General features: G+C 39.8%; 1 protein-coding gene across 2 annotated transcripts in view; it reads right to left on the reverse strand.

Moving 5' to 3' along the window:
• The window catches only part of LOC124211705 (uncharacterized), a 101,809-nt gene that overhangs the window by 25,063 nt on the left and 56,449 nt on the right, over positions 1–20,297 (reverse strand). Inside the window, exon 2 of one of the 2 annotated variants that reach the window (XM_046611040.2) lies at positions 15,277–15,331. The exons of the other annotated variant lie outside the window; for it this stretch is intronic. The gene's annotated coding sequence lies outside the window, so the exon portion shown is untranslated. The remainder of the gene's footprint in view (positions 1–15,276; positions 15,332–20,297) is intronic. 2 annotated transcript variants of the gene reach the window in all.

Here is a 20,297-nt window from a genome sequence, read left to right on the forward strand (position 1 = left end):
AAGAAAAATAGAAAGCTATAATCCCGTCTCCCTTCCCTGCCGTTCTCTACATCTCTGTTAAAATATTCACGTGAAAAATAGGAATACTGCACACCGTTGACGCGTTGTACTAACATTAACTACGGGGGAGAAATTTGGACAGGTAATCACGATGTACGTTCAGAAACCGGGCAACGTATATTTCAACCTTTTAAATTCGCTACAGCACGAGACTGTAAAAGTCTCTCATTCTGTCTAACAACACGGCGAGGGTGCTAGATTTATTTAGTGTTGACAAAGTGGAACGGGAGCACCGGTAAGTTGCTGGATAATGGAGACTCGGCTTACTCACGTACATAAATAGGCGATTCTTGTCAAATACGTAGAATTTTACGCGGTATAATCAACTTCTTTGCCCACCCAACGCACCGATGGACTGAATTATAGATGAATATAGTTTCGGACGATATAAGGTTTTGAAAATGTGTCGAACCTCGATTAATCGCGAGAATTTTTAACACTCGTCGCATTGTTCACTCGGTTGGAATTCCCATTATCACTGACTTCGTTTGCACATTTTGTTGACCTCTCGATTATACCGCGAAACCGAAAAAACCCAAGGTATTGCAAGCTTTGGTAAGAGAATTTATCGTCGAGGTGAGTTATCTCGTGTTCATACAATATTTTATGGGTTTCCGTGACGTCTATGAAAATATTCCCAACCCCCGCCAGTCATCATTCCCCATGGGGTCTGAATATCAATAACAGGTGAAATTATCAAACCCCCATAGAATTCCCCATTAGATTTCTTGAAACCCCATAAAAATTCTCAGAACCCCATGGAATTTCCCATAAAATTTTTCGAAAACCCATAAAAAATCCAAAACCCCTGCAGTGATCCGATAGAAATGCTGGTTAACGATTCCAAAAATCCTAAACTATAACCCAAAACCCTGTGGAATTCTGATCTCTCCAAAAATTCCCATCTACCGTGGCTATGAAACGAGGAACCGTCCCTCTAACGTTATTATAATTTTGTCTTGCAATCTTAGAGCAAGGCTCGATCAAAAGTGTGAGAGGATCGATCCCGGGAATCATTACGAGCAATCATTATCGTCAAATTGCTTTTCCATCCTGCAAGTGCGACGAGTTTTAAAAGTATGTATTATCTACAGAGCAGTTTCCCGTCTCGCAAGGAGTTGCAAGTCTCGTTCCATCCTCGTTGGCTACACGAGCTGACAACAAAAGAGCACGAGGTGGCGATGCTCCGGTAAAATGATATTGGAAAATTTTTCATTTTTTTCCTTTATGTCAAAAACACGTTTCTCGGCTCAGACTTTTCCGGCCTAAGACGCGAAGCATGAATAAAGAAGGACGCAATAACGCAGCCTGAAAATGAACGGTAAAGTACGTACGAAGAAATAGGAAAAAAATTTTACGCAATAAAAGGGCGCGCGATAAACCGCGCTAACAAAGTTGCCAATTCAGGCTCCGCTCACTTATTCCCCTCGTTCCCTCGCAATATGTATACATACATGTATATGTATATAAATAAGTATGTACCGACTGGCTAGCAAAGGTCAGGCACAAGCTGCAAGGTAGGTGCGTCTCTTAGTACGGGTACACTTGGGGACAATGAATCTGAGACGGTTCATTTTTTACACTAGACGGTTACGTTGGCAGCACGGAGAAACCTACAGCGCCACAGTCGGCCGAGCGCGAAACAAACTCAATCTCAATAAACGTAACGTAACCCGTGACCGTCGAATCTAACCTTAAAATTGACGTGTCAATATGATAAGTCATTATCCCCGCTGTGTTCTAAGTTGTGTCCGTGTTGCCAACGTAACCGTTTAGTGTAAAAAATGAGCCGTCTCAGATTCATTGACCCCAAGTGTACGTACATCCGAGAGTCAAGTCTCTCCGGCTAACTTGATTTGTAGATGTCGCGTAGCGCGCGGTAGCCGCACGTGCTGCAGAATTGACGAAGCCAATTTGTCTCCGGCACCTGTTAAGGTACGTACCTGTTATATCTCGGAGGCTTGGAGGCTAACTGATAGTCACGGGGAAAGCCGAGGAGTAGCGAGTCTCGAGTTGCGAGTTTCTAGTTGCGAGAGTGTTGCGAGTAGGCCGCACTCGGAGCAAGATGAGAATGATTAATGAGACCGGAAGGTGATACAGGAGGCCGCCAAATTCGCAGGTTAAACCGTATATAACGCCGTAAATAACTACATTCACGCACGTGTGAGCCGCGCGACGCTGACAACGCTCTCTATACGTATACCTACGGATCCTGGATTTTGTTCCCTCGGTCAATTTAACCGACAATACACCCGCCTGCAGGGGCGTCACCCCGCCGTGTTTGAAACGCGTCAAAAACAGCTCATCCCCGACGCCTCGTTTCGGCGTGCAACGATTACTGTTTTGGCGCGGGATGAGGGGAAGGGGGGGTGGGGGAGGAGGGGGTGGGAGGAGGGAGGCTGTTACGCCACCCGAAATCCATAAAGTGAATCCGCCCATCCGGCCAAATTCCATAAAAGTAGCTTACGTCCTATGGCTATAAAGTAAAACCGTGCTAGGATCAAGTTGTTTCGCTTGATGGGACCATATTTTGGAGGGCGCGGTTTTGCCGGAATTTCAGAATCGTCAGTGTCCGACCTTTCGGGTATATCTCAATTCTCGTTCGAGGTGAGAGTATTTTCCCTCTCTTTCTCTCTCTCTCTCTCTCTCTCTCTCTCTCTCTTTCTCCACACGCACTCGTAACTCCGGGCTGTTTTTCCGTTGAGAATTTCTTCCAAACTTAGAACACTCCAAGTGGTATGAATGTATTTTAATTTGAATATATACAGAAAAGGCTTGTAATAATAATCAGAAATCTGATACCCTAATTTCGTACAATCTATCAAATATATGTCAGGTCGAACCAAGAAATTACAGATATTACTGGCCTCGACACCGAAATCTATAAATTATCAACGATCTACGGAATCAATTAAATGTTCTCGAAGCTGATAAATTTTTCATCGCTGGGAGAAAAGCATTGGTCGAATGGTAAAAAACAAGTTGCCCACGGTAAAAATGAGATCGTGAAATAATTGCAGCGTGTAATTTTAGAAATTCAATTGAAAAAGTGATCATTTAATAATTTGGTTTCGATGTTAAATGCTGAGAAAAAATCCTCGCCTCTCTCTCTGTCTCTCTCTCTCTCTCTGGTACTTGACTTTTCACGTTCAAAGCTCGAGTATGATTTTTTTTCCGTCCGCTGGCCCCCGAACATCTCGACACTTTGAACGTGGAAAATTAGCCGGGAGTCTGCTGCTTTTTTTGAGCAAAAACTCGACATGACGAACGTGTGGGGGCAAGAGGCGAAGGCGCGGGGGAAATTAGCGCCGGACGAGCGCAGAGGCGGGATCGGATCAAAGGAATGATTGTTATTAACGGTCCAGCAGCGCCAAGGGAGGATCTAATTCGAGGCAGCCATCTCCGTCTTTCGACGCCTCGCTTCCTCGCCCCCGACGACTGCTTATCATTAGCATCTACACTCGCGCCTGACGAGCCATCATCATATCCGACCAGCCATGGGGCGATCTTTGCACTGGAGATAAGCTTTCCTCCTAAAACTCACCGGCCCCTTTTCGCCAGTCTGCCTCCGAGATCAAGACAGACTCTCCGCGATGCAGATGAAACCGTTTCGACGCTGATTTTCTATTGTGAAAGCCTCGTTGTTAACAACGTCTGTAAAATAACGTTGTTCCACTATTTTTTTTAACGATAAATACTTAGATTTTAAACGATTTTATTAAAACATAGCTCATTTTGTTCCATAACAAATTCCGTACAAATTTGTACGACAAACAATTGGCGAAGTGTTCGGATTTATGCAATCGTAATTATTTCCAGAGTTTAAACTTGCGATTCAACGAGAAATACTTTAGTTACTGTTAATCACAATTTAACTTAGACGGTATATGGATAATTCATTCACGGATAAAATCAATTATTCTTCGTTAAAAGCAGACGAACGATACGAATTGTTTTGGTGAAAAATCATGTAATAATGAGATTAAGTGTTCATAGTTTAACTTCAGTGTTTTCACATTTTCTCCTCCGAACTCTTACAGTTGAATTTAACCAGATCAGCTTCAACGACACTGTTTAAAGCTCTGTTTCATCACGTTTTTGTTTCAAAACTGTACATCCTTAAGGGTCAATGAGGTCCACAATCTGAATCAAAAGTCAGGCGAAGAAGCAAAAAAATAGTTCGAAAGATTAAGAGCTATGTTATCAGTGTCGATATTTTATTTAGATTATAAATTATACGGTGATTACGAATGGCACGATATCTCTGAAATATGACTGACAATGAAATGCAGAATCTGCAGAGAAAATTCAACCAACATAAGCTAACAATAAGACATCAACAATTCAAGAGAAAGTATTCCAATTATATACGTTTGAAGTAATTAAGTTTCAGTGTTTTTTTATCCAATCGTAATGTTTTTGAGCTCAGTTTGCTCCATGAACAAATCCCCGCAATTTGTTTAAAAAACATTCAAGAAATCTTACATTACAGTCTAGTTATAACGCGCAAATTCAGTTGTTGACCAACATTTGTTGCACCGTATTAACAGAAACCCACTTTTATCCGCTCTGGAAAAAACTGTTTATAAAATTCTTTGCAAGCGAGAATAAATTGAAAAAAACATGAAAAACGGATCAAAACGACCAGAGTTGAAGCATTTTTAACGCAATAATTTTAAGCCCTCTTTTCAAATTCATTTCCATCACATAGCAGGGATAATGTTTCATTCGTGTTTATCATCACTGGCGCAAATGACATTTCTAAAAAATATTCAACCACATATCTCTCATTTCCTAACTTTCTTATCGGACCAATTCAACTTTCATAGTTCTGTCCGTACTTGTGCCACGCGATGGATCGAAACGAGAAGCCGGAATTCCCGGTTTTAAGAACGAGGAAAAACCAAGGAACTCGGAAATGATCGTGAGCAGGTGAAAAAGGGAGAATGTAAAATTTATGAGAGGGATCAACTTGACGCACTCCGCGTTCTCGTATCTTCAATCTCTCGATAAGATCTGGCGCGGTTGCCCGCCCCCAACTTATACGTCTAAGGGGTAAAGTTACCATTGTTTTTCCGAACCGTACACCCTTCGCACTGAATGTAATTCTATCTCTTTGAAAAGTTATCGAATCGGGGAAGCTGATATCGTGTAATAAACGAGCGTGAATGATATCGATCTGCGAGGGATCCTTGATATATTGAATAATTAATTTTACACCCCGACGAAGAAGATTTCTTGCGGTGTTTTTTTTTTTTTTTTCTTTCTTTTGTTTTTTTTTTTCTTTTTTCTTCTTGTCTCTCTCATTTTCTTCTCTTTTTTGATCTCAGATTGGAACCTCGTTGAACCTGATAAATTCGTAACTTCATAACTTTGACGTAACTTTCTAATTGATGAGCTCTTCATTTTTATTTTATTCCCATCTCCTTACGAATTACTGGAAAGTAATCAAGACGGCAACGGGAGACTTTAAATTTTTGAATCAGAGTATACCAGGACTACTGCACCAAACCGACCTATTTACGACCCTCACCATCGACTATTCATTTTATTTTTAATTATGGTGTAGAGTGTACAAAAAAAAACATCTTTCACCGGGTTTGACTTTTACTGCAAGCCTGTGTTGTCAAAAAATTTGTAACTCGGCGAATGATGATTTTTTTCTACACTCCACGCCATACGTAAAAATGAATAAAATTTTTGAAAACTGTTTAGAATCGAACGTGCAAGCGATCCTTTAAAATATCCATCCAATTTCTGAAACGTAAAACTGCTACTATAATTCCTCGGAATAAGGGTTTACTGTCGGGTGGATATAAGAATGCGCAAATAGCTATACGACCACGGTGGATTGACATAGTACAGAGTTTATGAGTGGAAATGAAAACGGATGCAATACAGATTCCAGACTCGTTGTTTACGGTGGAAAAGGAAGGATGTTCAGATTACGAGCTCCGCCGTTGGCCCGTTGACCCGAAGCCCCAGATAAGGAAGACGTAAATATCATGATTACCTATTTTCCCACAACCCGAGTCCCCGAGTCATTGTCAGATGAGAAATCGTTCGATCGGCGCGATACCGCCGCATTTTTCAGGGCGGTATAAGAAAATGCGACAGAGGAAAAAGTTGACGGGACGAAATCCCCGAGAGTCAAATTACCGACAGTTAAGAACGTAGAAAGACCATGGATACGAAAAGTCGTCTCGTAGAAAAATAAAAATCAAGAACGCTAAAATGTATAAACAAATTTATATCGAAATGTATTTTTAAGAATCGGCAAGATTACGAAGGGCAAAATATTGAGTTGCGAGGATACCGGAGAGTCCAAAGTTGACTTTTCGATGTCGGACTCGTGCCTTTTTCGATAATTTACCAATCCGGAATTATCAATAACGACTGACCAAATAATACAAGGTTGAAATCCCGAAACCCAATGAGACAGAATCGACAAAATACCGAAAGGCTGCCAGATGTGAGAAAGAAATTTATTCTTTTCAGCATCACCATTTGCAGTTTATAGACGGCGTTACGCTTAACGTTCCTTTGCCTTCTTTTTTTCTTTGATGACATAGACGACGGTCTAACACAATGACACAATTTTTATAAAACTAGCGTCGAGTTGACAAATTTTACAAATTCCAAATTCTCAGGATATTCGGCATTTCGTCCTTTTGGGATTCAGGTCCTTCTGCATTCTGCGGATCGAGATTTGGCACCTTCTGATCTTCGATTTCGGACAAATAATTTTTTTCGTTTCTTGGCTTCATTCATGCGGAATTTCTACTTTTCGGCAAAAATAAACTTACGGATGAAAGATTGTTCGGTCAAACGAATTTTCAAGCAAACAGTTATTCTACGTGGTGACTTATCGAAAAACACAATTTCGGTACACTGATAATTACTTATTTTTGCACCCTTCGATCCATACGCGCAAATTTCTGTACGAGTCGAAGCGATCGGTTTCTCAAGTTTCAAAAAGTTGTCACGATATATTCCACAGCAAATCTTACACTTGCTTGACGTGAAAATTGTATTCGTAGTCGATTCCTTATTTTCCATACCACGAACAAATGAAAGAAAAAAATGACCAGCACCCGTTACGCAATGTCGTTAAACAGAAATATATCACAAAATTAACAATTACCCGCACGTTGTTCCGGCTCTTCTTTCCAAACTCATCAATATCACCAAGCGATCAAATCCACAGCGCACCCCGTTCGATTCTTCGATTATCAATCAATGCCGGACGAATAGCCAAGGGGCGGGAGGGGGGGAAAAAAATTGCAGGAAATATTTCGCCAGTGGGTTGCGGAAGTATATCGACAGATAGGAAATGTTGGCGAACCCGTCGCTACGGGGTTTCCACCCCTCCTCAACGTTGAACGCGTACGGAATAATTCGAGGCCACAAACTAGCCGGGTCGCCTCGTTCAAGATGGGTAGAGACGGAGCAACACGGCGAAACGGGGATGCCTGTTACAGGCCACGGAGGCCCAGTTATATTATCTGGATCGTAATTATTTCTGTTGTCTTCTCCCGTTTCCTCGCTGCTGCGGGGCAGCTGTAAATCGGACGATCTATAATCCCGAGACACCCATATAACCCCATACAGGCGGCGTATAAAACCGGAGCAATGGCGGTTGTGGCCTGCAGTGATTTATACCCTCCATCACGTGGGGGTCACTCAAAAACTGCTTCGACCGATCCTTGCCATTCGCACCGCGTGGCTATCCTCGTTTATTTCAACTTCTCGCGCCCGAAAGTCGTTCCGAAATGAGGTGGGTCGCTGTTTTATTTTCATTCTCTATAATTTTTCAACTTCGATTCCAACTCTTCTTTATACCTTATTCGCTGAGAGAAATTTTTAGTTCCGGTTTCCGCTCAGTTATTGACTATTTTCATTTTTTACAACAATCGAAAAATATAGTTCTAGGTAGAAAGTGAAAATTAGTTCTCTAGTGTCCGTTACTGTTCTTTCTCATCACGATCACTGTTGCTAGATTTTCTTGCAGCTGCTGCGAAAATTTAACGCTCGTGCAACGATAAATTGACGCTAAAACCTCATTTAACTAAAAAAGTAGAGTAAACCGAAGACACTGATTTTGCGTTGCTGTTACCAAAAAAGGATCGACGATAGTGCAAAATGGTTACGCGTACCTCGTTTTTTCTAATTCCAACAATATTCAAACAGTTTTTTTTAACGATACCGGTTTTAGTGAATTTTTCTCATTGTTCCCATGTCAGCATCCAGTTTTTGGATTTCTCTGGTAATTTAGTTCACTCTTATTCTTCGCATTTTCGTTCAACTTTGATTCTTCTTACTCTTTAAATACGATCACATATCTTTTATCTTTTCGACTTTCGTTTTCTTTTAAGTGTACAACAATTGGGATACTTTTATATGAAGAGAAGAAATCTTCTGAATACTTGTTTTTTTTTTCTTTAGACCGGTACATCCATGTACCAGTAATTAATCGCCAATTAGCAGACTTCAATCTTCTCATACTTTATAGGTATTTTTACTAATTGAGTGAATTTACGAGTTTCGAGAAAACAAACAGTGACAGATTCATTTAAACAAAAGAATTGGGTGTTTTTTTTTTACGGGTTCGAGACATTTATACGTATCCTCGGAATTAAAAACTCATAATATCGTCCGATTACTTTCTTTTTCAAGTACGTTTTTCGTAGTTTCATCGAATCTCAGCACGTTCTCAATTTACAATCGAGGTAGTCTAGTTCGGACATTCCAGCATTTTAGTTATGTACTGAAAAACCACGTATCAAAATAAAATATTCACCCAATTTCTTCAAAAACGTACAAACAGTTTCGAAGTTATCGTGTGAAAAATGTTGAATAGAATTCTAGATCACTGAGTTTGAAAGTTAAGCCTTAAAAAAGCTATGCCTCCCGTATTTCAGTCGTAGAATCATTGGTTGTTTGCGAACCTTCGGAAATCATTTAAAACATCGTCAACGCGATTTTCGTAAAACATCTTAGTAATTTTTCAAAAAAAAAATTCAACAATGGGTTTCCGATCGAATAGATCGATCGAGAATAATGTCTTTCATTACAACATGTAAAACGCGCGAGGCTGCAACGATATTCTCGGACAATGGACACGGAGGGATGAAAACGAGAGTGGAAAAAGAAGCCTTCGGGGACATGCGAAGGAGAAGAATACGTCGTCTCAGCAGGTTCGCAGGATTTGCGAGAGCCAGTTTATCGGTGAACTAGAGAGCTTGGTTAAAAGCGCTTTCGGATAAAGCCCTTTGAAGCACCGAGTAGGTAAAATGCTTTCGGATGAGAGAAAGTTTTCGCATCGGCGACGCCCCTCGGCCTTCTTCCTGGCCTCCGGTATGCCTCCAGAAGTGGAGAAGATCCAAAATTCACCAGACACAGCTGCAAGCCCACACCTCGACTTTCTATAACTATATACATTTCTATACACCGGCGTCTATCCCCGAACTCTTCCACGAGTTGAGCTTTTAATTACTCATGCCTGTCAGCCGTTGCGCCTCCAGCCCCAAATTATCCTGCGAGAATTTTCTTCGCGGATAAAAATTATTCACCCGGTTTCTTGCTTTTTGCTTTTCCTTTTTCTTACTTCTTTATACTTCATTATTCTCCTTCCAGATGGCTATACCAACTCGATGTTGCTTACTTTGCTTATTAAATCCGATTCATCAACTGAGCGTGGTTCGGACTGTTCAAATATTACGTCACGCTCTCTGGGGGCTAGTGTTGAGGGGGGGGGGAATACCCTCGTAGTGTCACGTCACGCTTTTTTCACATGCATTTATTTGTTTTTTGAACGGACAATTAACGTTAGCCGTCGTATTGTTAACAAATTTTGATTTGTACGAAGGAGAGGAGGAAGTGCGAGAACAAAGTAGATCACATCGTGTTGAGAGGGGGGTAAAAAATTCCGTGACGATGGGGAGGGGGTCTAAGATGACGGAAAATAGGGTGACATGATATTTGAATGGCCCCCTTCACGATTTTCTTTGTTACTAAATCCAACTTTTTTCAACCCTCTCTCACAAGATTCTTTAAAACTGCGCCATTCAATACAGTGGGTGAAATAGTGAAATTCGAAGCAGCGATGGGATTTTGAGAAGAATCGCTAGGGAGAGAGGGTGAAATTGATCTCCTGAAGCTTCACGCCGCGTGATCGCAATCAACGAGAAAACGCGTTGAATGCCTCCGGGCTGCACGGAAATCCACAAAAAGAAGCCTTTCCAGGGACAGAGAGAGAGAGAGAGAGGGAGAAAGGGGGAAACACCCACACACACGTGTTCTCTCAGCCCTGACTGTACGAACAAACGAAAAGCAGCCTGAGCTTTCTCGCCGGATGTTTTGCCCGCGTAGGTATACGTACACATATAGCTGACGGCACTTTCGTTAATCCTGAAAATTGGCACAGCATGGCGCGGAGAAAGGGAATGGGAAAGGAGATGAACGAGTCTTGCAACACTGTGTTCTATACTCGGAGACACAACGAGGTATCGAGCTGACACAAAACGTGTCCGAAACCAATCGCGTTTGGTATACCTAACGTCAGCTTGAAAAGGATGATGTTTAAAATTGTCGAAAGTTGTAGCTGGATAGCTAATTTCTCTCCAATGACTGTTATACCGGGCAGCGAATCAATTCCAAAAGCAATTCCGTATAGGAATGGTTACTTCAAAGGTGTGTGTAGAAACACTAATCCCTGTTGCATACTCACTGAGAAAAATTTCATTTGTTACAGTAACTAGATAAATTCAGTAAAACAGGTATCGTTAAAAAAACTGTTCGAATATTGTTGGAATTACGATAAACGATGTCTAAACTAAAATTTCTCTCAGCTCAAGGACGATTCATCGAACCTGGACTGTTTATGTTTGTACAACGCTCTTACGTGTACGCGTACGAATGTATAACCGATTCTTGTTCAGCGCCTCAGTTCGTCAGTCTTGTCGAATACTTCGTAGAAGTAGGACCTTGGCAATAATCTCGAATCAATAACCCATTCCGTATAATTTCCCGTCAACGGTCATTTTTCAAGGTCCGTTCGCTCGATGTACACTTTTCGAAAATCGTTCTTCCTCGCTGGATAAGTAACGGGTGAAAAGGTGAAGAAAACAAGCCAAGACCGCTTGATCAAGCGAGGAGGACACTCGTCTGAGCAAAGTAAGGAGAAGAACGGAAAGGAGCCCGCGACTCGGCCCCAAGTAAAAAACGACGAGGACAACGTCGCGCGTCGTTGTCGATAACGGATGTTGACGGAGCTTACAAACCCAATGACACTTGACAACACCTTTCAGTTCGCTCCAGAGTCTAGAGTCTCAAGTGCCCGAGTATCGGGTCTAGACTCCAGACCGTCGAGTGGGCCATTCCACACCGTGGCTACAAAGGCGTCAATACCATTTCCGGTTCCTGCTTGTACCTTGTGTCGGTGTGCGAGACTGTGCAACGTCCTACACACTCCCTCGGGTTAACAACACTCGGCTGATGCGAAACATCGCTTGTACAACGAGTGGAAACAATTAGTACCTACGCGTCTGCTCTGTGAAGTCTGATGATACGATACGCGATGACAAGTGTGACGTCGTCGTTGACTCGTGCTTAACTGTCCGATGGTTTCGGTTACACGGCATCGAAGATGAGCTTTGGTGAGTTTTTCACGTCGTTGAATTGAACTTTGCGTTAGTTGTTTACTGCGATTATTCCATCCGCGATATTGTTGTGCTCTTGTGCTTTGTCCGATTCGCGTTTGGACTGGATTTGACTTTTTTATTCTTCGTTTTGCGAAAGTTTTAGGGATTGTACAAACTTCGCAATTTTATTACGAGACAGTCTCGCGTTAAGAGATTCGTAAAATTGGAATCGGAATGTGATCAATACTCAATGACCAATGTGCGAATATATTTTCGTGAAATTAATGAAAAAGTTGGTATTGATTGTTGATTTAGCAACCGTCTGTGTAAAAATCATCTTGACAATTGCTTCCGAGATGTTCTGAGGTACGTACATTGAGTTCAATTGAACTGTTATCGAAGTTTTTAGCGAATGAAGTCAGTAAATTTCATAGAAGTGGACCCAGATATATGTAGTTACAATTTTTACACGGTTTTAAGGATTCTTCGCCTCGATATTTGAGGATTAATATAAACGAATAGTGTGAGGTTAAGCTGATGCAACAAATTATCGCGGAAAACCATCGTGCGAGCTTCTAACCTTCTAACAACCGATTTACTTACGATTAGAATTAACAACTGACAGGCAAACATCCAAACCGTATTTCTCTCGTGGCAATGAGTGTAAATAATATACAGTAGAAATTAATTTCAAAAATCTCAGCTTCTAATAAAGTTGAGGAGTTTTTTTTTTTTTTTTTTTTTTTTTTTGACGTTAAAGTTTAAACAATTCTGCATATAATGGTTTTATTACGATAGTAATTAAGTCGAACTAAACAAATAAAAATTCACGTGAAAGGGGTTCAATCCTTACAGTCTGTTTCAATAGTACAAGATATTTTGAGGGGAAATTTTACCTTCATTGCCTGTCAGGAGTTAAACAATTTAAAACTGGCCATCTGTTTATTTTCAGTTAACAATTTATAGCATGAATCGCTGATACTTGTAAACTGAAATAAATCCATCGCGGAGAATAATGAACTATTCAAACGGTCAGCGGGCCAGATTTGGATGAAAGAAAGAAATACTTCAAGATAAAAACGGCCCCGAAGAACACAACAAAGCGAAATAATTACCCTGAAAAGTCTATTGCGAAGGGCTCCACTCGCTTCAAAAATAACTCAAGTACAGAACGGCTCGGGCTTCTGAACTGAATTTAAAAATGCGCCGCATCTTGACGGGCGGAAAGCCTAAAACCTCAGGTTCTCGTCTCGTCAAGCACTCAGGCAATCGAGCCTCCCTGATTTCTTCTAGTAAATTCACCCCGGTCAGTTTGTTGCGAAAAGTACACGTAGAAGAATTTCATTCGTTAAGGTAACCAGAGAATTAAAAAAAAAGATGGTTATCTTTAGAACATACACGTTTAAATATTATTGAAATCACGATGCATAATATTCAGGCATAAGCTTGTCATGTCTCAGCAATACCTTTTTTAGGGTAGAAAAATACATTCTTTGGTTACGATGCGGAATGAAAAATTGAACAAATAAAAACAAACATTAATCTCGGTGCGGAAAGCGCGATCCGTACGTTGGAAGGAAAAGCAATGAGCGGTACGAATCCTGGAGGACATTAACGGGCCGGGGAATGACAGGAGCTTGACCCGCGTCAAATCCACCCCCGCTTTCCGTTAAACGATTATCATAATAATAGGAGCTGATAGGTTCCTTCTGGTCTCGAGTCGGGCGTATAAGGATACTGTCTGAGAACCCGTAACGGATCGCAAAGATTATCACCGGGGATAAGGACGGCGATGCCGATGAATGCGCGGGGAAGAAACATCGGCGGACCCGCTCACGGAGATTGCAGATTATTCTTATTTTACGATGTTGATGGATTTACTCGAGCTTTGGACGAATGAAATAGCCGCCGGAGGTAAGAGTGTGGAAAGATTGGGAAATGGAAGGGTCGCGATGTTGGATTTTTATAAAAGAAGAGAAAAAAAAAAAGAACAACCTTAGTATGCACGATTGAAAAGTAAAAAAGTCGTACAAAATTCAAAAGCTCTATAATCGTGAGAATGATGAAAATATCCGAAACAGTGAGTGGAAAGAATTCTTACAATTTCATATTCGTTCGTTTTCTACACTCGGGCTTTTTTACGTATGAAAATTGTATGAATTGGCTCATCGCGTTTTTTAAAATTCTGTATCGTAACATTTCTACCATCTAATTTTTCTACCTTACCCTCCTATTCGACCTTGTGTATTCTTTTCAAGGATCACTAGAGTTGATAACGCGAACAAGGAGAGTGATTTTTTATCCGATTTTTTATCGAAATCGTAAGAATAGTGGAAAGAATCTATACACAAAGGCAACCTAAAGTTTTCCCATCCGAAGATGTTGAATTTTGCTCTTTTTCTTTTTTGTTGATGATTTTCTTAAAATATATTGAGCTGGATTTTTATCTAGTGATTCTGAGTAAAGAGATTGATGCAGTAAATACATCGAAACGGGACGAAAAACGCGTATACGTAGCAGAAGCGGTAAATAAAATCCGTGTGGGTGATTTTTCAGAGTCCCGTCCATTCCAGAATTCTTCCACGTAGGGATACTGAAAATTTTCACGAACCGTATCCACTCTAAATTTCCTTACGATAAACATTCGCAATAATTTCCCCCTTCTCATTTTCAATTTAATTATACCTATTTCTTCAACAAATTCACCGTCAAGGACAAATAATAATTTTTTTCATTGAAAGAGAGAAAAAGAGCGATCCTTTATCTATCTATACATAGAAAAAGAAACCGATATTTTTTGCCTCCAAAATTCCAGAACAAAATTTCGCGCGGCACTTTATTGTTTTTACACCCTTTATAAACCCTCGGGACGTTGAATTCAACTTCTAGTTCACGGCGCGATATAATTCGGTGTAATTTAATTTAGTGAGTCTAACTTTCGGGGTCTTTCTTCTTGTATAATCGCGGTATGATAAGTAACAAGAAACAAACGAAAAAAAAAAAAAAAAAAAGAAAACCCACAAACACACACGCACAAAACAGAAACAAACCAACAAAAATTTGACGAGCACTTGTTACGGTCTAGACTGCGCGTTGACAGCGATCGTTTTTCTCTTCTCACACCTCGTTGCTCAAGACGATGCGATGTTATCAAACCGTTATACGCGAACTATAAATTCGCCGTAACCGTTGGGTGTTTCAATTTCGCAAAATTGCACCGATTTACTCGACAGTTTTTACCCCTTATTTCTTTCCTAGTATTATATGAAACGGTTATTTTCGGCGGTGATAATGGCTAGACACCCGCTTAACGATCGGTGATCATCGCCACGTTTCACGGTCCCGGTGATTTCATCGGTCAACCCCTAATTCTCGAAGCTCTATTCTACTTCAACCCCCACTCCCCCGGCTGTATAAATCTGTCGCTTACAATTAGTAGAACTGCAGGTATAGGCGCGGGGAGAGAGTCGAGCCTAATGAGGTGATTCATTCACGCCTTCGCCCCTTCGGAATCCCGATATATCAAGGGGCATTTCAGACCAAGGTGTTTATCTTTTTGCCAAAGCTCACTTACTCTTTACTCGGCTTGTCCATTTCAGCTCTACCGTTTCATCGCTTCCTCGGTATATCTGAAAATTAACCAATTAAACATCGTTATTGCCTAACGCTAGTTGATTAATTAATAACAGACAGGGTTCAAGCTTGGTTTACACTAATTCCGACGAAACGTAACAGACGAGTTATTTTTGGAAATGCTACAGCCGTAATCATCGTGGAAAATATTACGATCGGGATCTAAAACATTGTGGAAGAAAGTGATTGAATGTTTTTATACTAGGTGAGAAAAATGTTCAGAACAATGTCTGAGCACGAATTTGTTCAGCCAATGAATAAAATTAGACTTGTTTGTACTGAAAATTCTAAATTACCGCCGGTTTTTTAAACACAAGACCGAGTGCAGTACGGAATATAAATTTAGATCGCAGTTAGTTTGCTAGAATTTTTCATATACCTTGGGAGAGACTTTGTTTCTTATTTTTTATGCTCTACGCAACTGTCGGCATTTTGAGAAATAAAGAATGAAATACGAAGGATGAAAAAATTGAACGCGATCAACACTTGAGTGAGTAGTTTTAAAGAAATTCTTACACACGTAAAGCGTGTCATATACAGGATGGGACGAAAGAAATGGCACCGATTTGAAACGTCAATAAAATCTAAACGCGTTTTTTTTTTCTCGACAATAGAAGAACAAATCTTTCATTTCACGTTTGAAAATCTGGAAATTCTTTATTCCTTGCTGAGACACACGAGTTTTGAAAAAGTCGCTGGGAGACTGAAAAAAACGAATATTAAAGAATATCGAACTGAATTTCCATCTGAAATCGTGATTCGAATATTAATTCTTGCATATTACAAATTCTCCAAAATTTTATTCACGTGACACGAAACGATTCTCATAAGATTAGAATTAAAACGCGGGATTCGAACTGAAAATTCCGTTTTCGGGACATTGTCAAGAAAGTCCACTATCAATAGAGTCAGTCATGTAAATGATGTCGAGAACCAAAATTGATTCAACCAACCAACCTATCATATTTTCAGTCGTGGGAGAGAATTTTCCACTGATCCGTGGAAGTTCAAGTTACGTGGCCTGTTCTTTTACTCTTCAGTGCACAAGATATTGCATCCTTGCGTAGGAGAGTTCTGGAAATCGTACCGAAGTTAGCAAGGTTATAGTAACGATTCATGCTGAGGATAAACCGTTATTTAACCGTTTCTGAATTAATAATACAAGACATACTCGTATTTCGAAATCTTAGTTCCTTAAAAATCATTGTAAAATTAAGAATGTTTCGTTGCGATAAAGTTACTAACTTCAACCTCGTTTCTGGCAGTAATAACCGTAAATGATGGACACGTTGAACCTTAGAACTGAATCCGACTCACCCTTTGCTTTTTCGCGTTGATGACATGGATTATTAGAAAACTTTGAAATATGTATTAAAAATCAACGAAATAAACGAAAGGCACAGTCTTGTACGTTGTTTTTTTTTTTTTTTTTTTGTTTTTTCTTTTAATCAATCGAACCAAAATAAATTATTCCTCGAATCATAATTTATGATCGAAATTAAGTTGAACATTCTTTGAAATGAATTTTTTTCAGTCTCCCAGCGACTTTTTCAAAACTCGTGTATCTCAGGAACGATTAAATATTTTTCAGATTTTCAAACGCGACATGAAAGATTCATTCTTCTAGTCTTAAGCAAAATAACGTTTCTCGAAATCCGTCAACGACTTCGGTTTTAATTCACGTTTCAAATCAGTCCCGTTGTTTTTTTTTTTCTTCCGCCCACCCTCTATGTAAATGTTTTGTACAAGGTTCCGCCAAATTTACCACTAAGAGCGAAGGCGCAATTATTATCGAGACGTTTTGCAATTAAGATTCGAGATTAAAATTGCAGCACCGGTCTCTCTGCCTCTGCTTTGATGATAATAATAACAACAATATACAAGTCTCTGAATGTAAATACATACATTATACGTATACATACATAGATATGTATATATATACATATATATTTATTATATATACGGGTAAATTAACCAGCTGCACTCAGGCGGGTAGCAACAAACACTTGAAACAAATGTACATACATATCCACCCTGCAACCACCCGTCGTACATACTCTCTCCGTATTTGAACAAACTTTGAGTCGGGGATAATTATTTATTTTCGGTTCACCCCCACGGGCAGGCCAGTGCAAATATGTACACAGAGGCGTGTGTAACACCCGTACATTTAATATCTCATCCGGCTCGCTCAGCCGGGAGAACAGATTGAATAAAATTATTATAGTACCAACATTGGAAATTGATAAGGAGATTTTTTCCTATAATCCGGTGATGATTGAATATTTTCACGCTGGGAAATAGAGCGGATGAAAACGGATAAGGAAAAGTAATCCCGATGAAAGCGTTTTTGCTTTTACCTTGTTTTCGAGGCGCGTTTTTCTCACTTTTCTTATCGTGCCATTAAAATTCATCTTAATTACACCCACGCATAACTTCGAGTATAATTTGTTTGTTCATAAGATGGATGAAATTGAGAGAAAACATCTTCACTCTATGGTACGTTGAAACAGAAATTATTAATTTATTATCTTGCGCTAAAGCACGGAGTAAAATTTTATCGCAATATTAGCAATAAACGAAAATTTATCCCAATTACCGAGATTAAAAAAATACCGCTGAATTTTATCTACGAGGTGCTGTTCACTCGCGGATCAAGTGACGAAATATTTCGTTACATTGAAAATGGATTTCAAACTGTTTCAGGTGATTTTTAAATGAGTCGAAGGTGTTTCAAACCGGTTTTAAGGAGTTTTAAACGATTTCAAAGTAGTTTCAAGCAGCTTTGAACCCGTTCACAGAGGCTTAAACGATTTCTAAACGTTTGTTCTGATTCGAGGCTCATTCAAACTGATTTCAAACTAATTCAAAGGTGATTCAAAGGGTTTCAAGGTGTGTTTTCAATCAATACCAACCAGTTTAAAAATGATTTTAAACAAATTGATGAGATTCCATGCGATTTCTGAGCGATTGTGATTAAAAGTAGTTGGAACTTTCACCGAGTTGATAGCCTATAAGTTGACCGTATTAACAGGTACATTAAATTACGGAATTAACAATTACTTCAAACACTGATGAAAGTTTATTTACGACAATATGAATAAACAGAAATACAGTCAGAGCTGGCTTGATAACGACAATTGGCAATCATTGGGTTTTTTTGGCCTTCGTGGACCGGGTTTCCATTTTTTCGAGGTTCGGGAGTTCGACGAAGGGTTCCGGATCGGGTTTTTTCTTTGTTTCAGGAAAGCCTAAAATAATGTATAAACATTTCTTACCCAACATTCGTATCAATTTTCTCGAACTTTGCAAGCATATATTTCTCAAGAAAACAATTTTCGATGTATCGCTGAATCGGCAAGACGAACATTGTATACTTTACTGCTTGCGATAATAATTGCGAACCTGACGACAGGGTTTCGGGAAGTTTGACGAACATTATTCTCCTTACACAAGAAAGGAAGAGAACTCGAAAAGAGAAGGCTTTAATCAGTTCACAACTTCCCTTCGTATCAAAAATGAAAAATATAACCAATGTAAAAAAAAACTTTTCCAATTTACCTCCTTCCGAAGGTGTTATGCTACTCAAATCGCGAACGGCTTTAATTTTTAACAACCGAAAGCTAACGAAACTCCGCGTTCATCCCGTCGAATATTTGATCAATAAATGAATTTTCTTCAACTTATGGCGTATATTTAATCAATTTTTTTTTCATCCATTACTTTTTCTTTCATTTTCGATTGTTCCGTCTATGTGTTTTTAATTCTTTATTTTTTCTTCTTTCTTTCTTTCTTTCTTACACTTTTGCGGCGCATAAATCGATTCGGCTAATGGATCGCGAATTCTCTCTGATCCCAATGCGGCGGCAAAGTTTTGCCCGGCTGCGTGGAATAACGTACATAATTTACACCCACGCACGCTTAAATTCAACCCGTGTGTCGTCCGCATATATATATATATATACACCGTATCTGTGTGTACAATTTCTGTGCAATTTACGCAACGTTAGGCAGATAGAGAATTTCGGTTCCCCATTTGATTATGAATAGGTAGCTAAATTTCCATCGATTTCCAACTTGTCGGGCAGTTCGCGTTTTTATTTATACCTACGTAAAAAAAATTTTCCTTATTTCTTCATACTTTCGTGTTTTTTACTCCGCCAAATCATAAATCGAAATTTTTTCACGTACTCTAGATGAAAACTTGTTTCGCAAATTGCAATTCGTATAACATATGACGGTCGAATGATGCGAAAATGTAGTGAAAACATCACCGTTATGACAATATATGTGTGAACGGAGAAATTGGAATTGAAAGTATTTGTTTCTACGCGTGAGATTTTTTCAAAATTGTTATCTGACGCCTGATTTTTAAATTACTCCTGCAAAATTTACTCGGAAAAAATGTGGCAAAAACGATTCGTGTGCTTTTTAGACTTGGGACAACATTGAAAAAAATCGCGGACCAAGTCCAAGATGTCAATAGTCAAACCTTGGTTGATTCGGCGCGGAATTACCCATATATACGTTAGCAGTTGGGTACCTTTCGTGAGAATTTTCAGTTTCCTGTCGACGTCCTCGTATTCGCGTGTGTACACAGCCTCGGGCGTCTTGCTGTAAACCGAGGAGCTGAACGGGGTGGAACGATCAGGAATAGATGCTGTAGACACGAGGCACTAATGAGGACGAATATTGACGCTATTATGGGTATGCATGTATGCACTGGGAAAACGGCGTCAACTAACGATAATTGCGAGTAAGGCTGCGCGACGTAATTCCCATAGAAACTGCAAACTACGTTCCTCTACCTGTACAAGCACAAAGCTTCTTCGTTTAATTCCATCAGGGTTTGATCGATTTTTTATGCAAGCTGGTACGAGACGGCAAGGTTTAAAGTATCGCAGACGAAAGTTGATGCTTGGTGAGAAGCACGATTAACAATTATTGGTAATATGATTCATG

Source organism: Neodiprion pinetum, chromosome 2, assembly GCF_021155775.2.
Source record: "Neodiprion pinetum isolate iyNeoPine1 chromosome 2, iyNeoPine1.2, whole genome shotgun sequence".
Taxonomy (NCBI): Eukaryota; Metazoa; Arthropoda; class Insecta; order Hymenoptera; family Diprionidae; genus Neodiprion; species Neodiprion pinetum.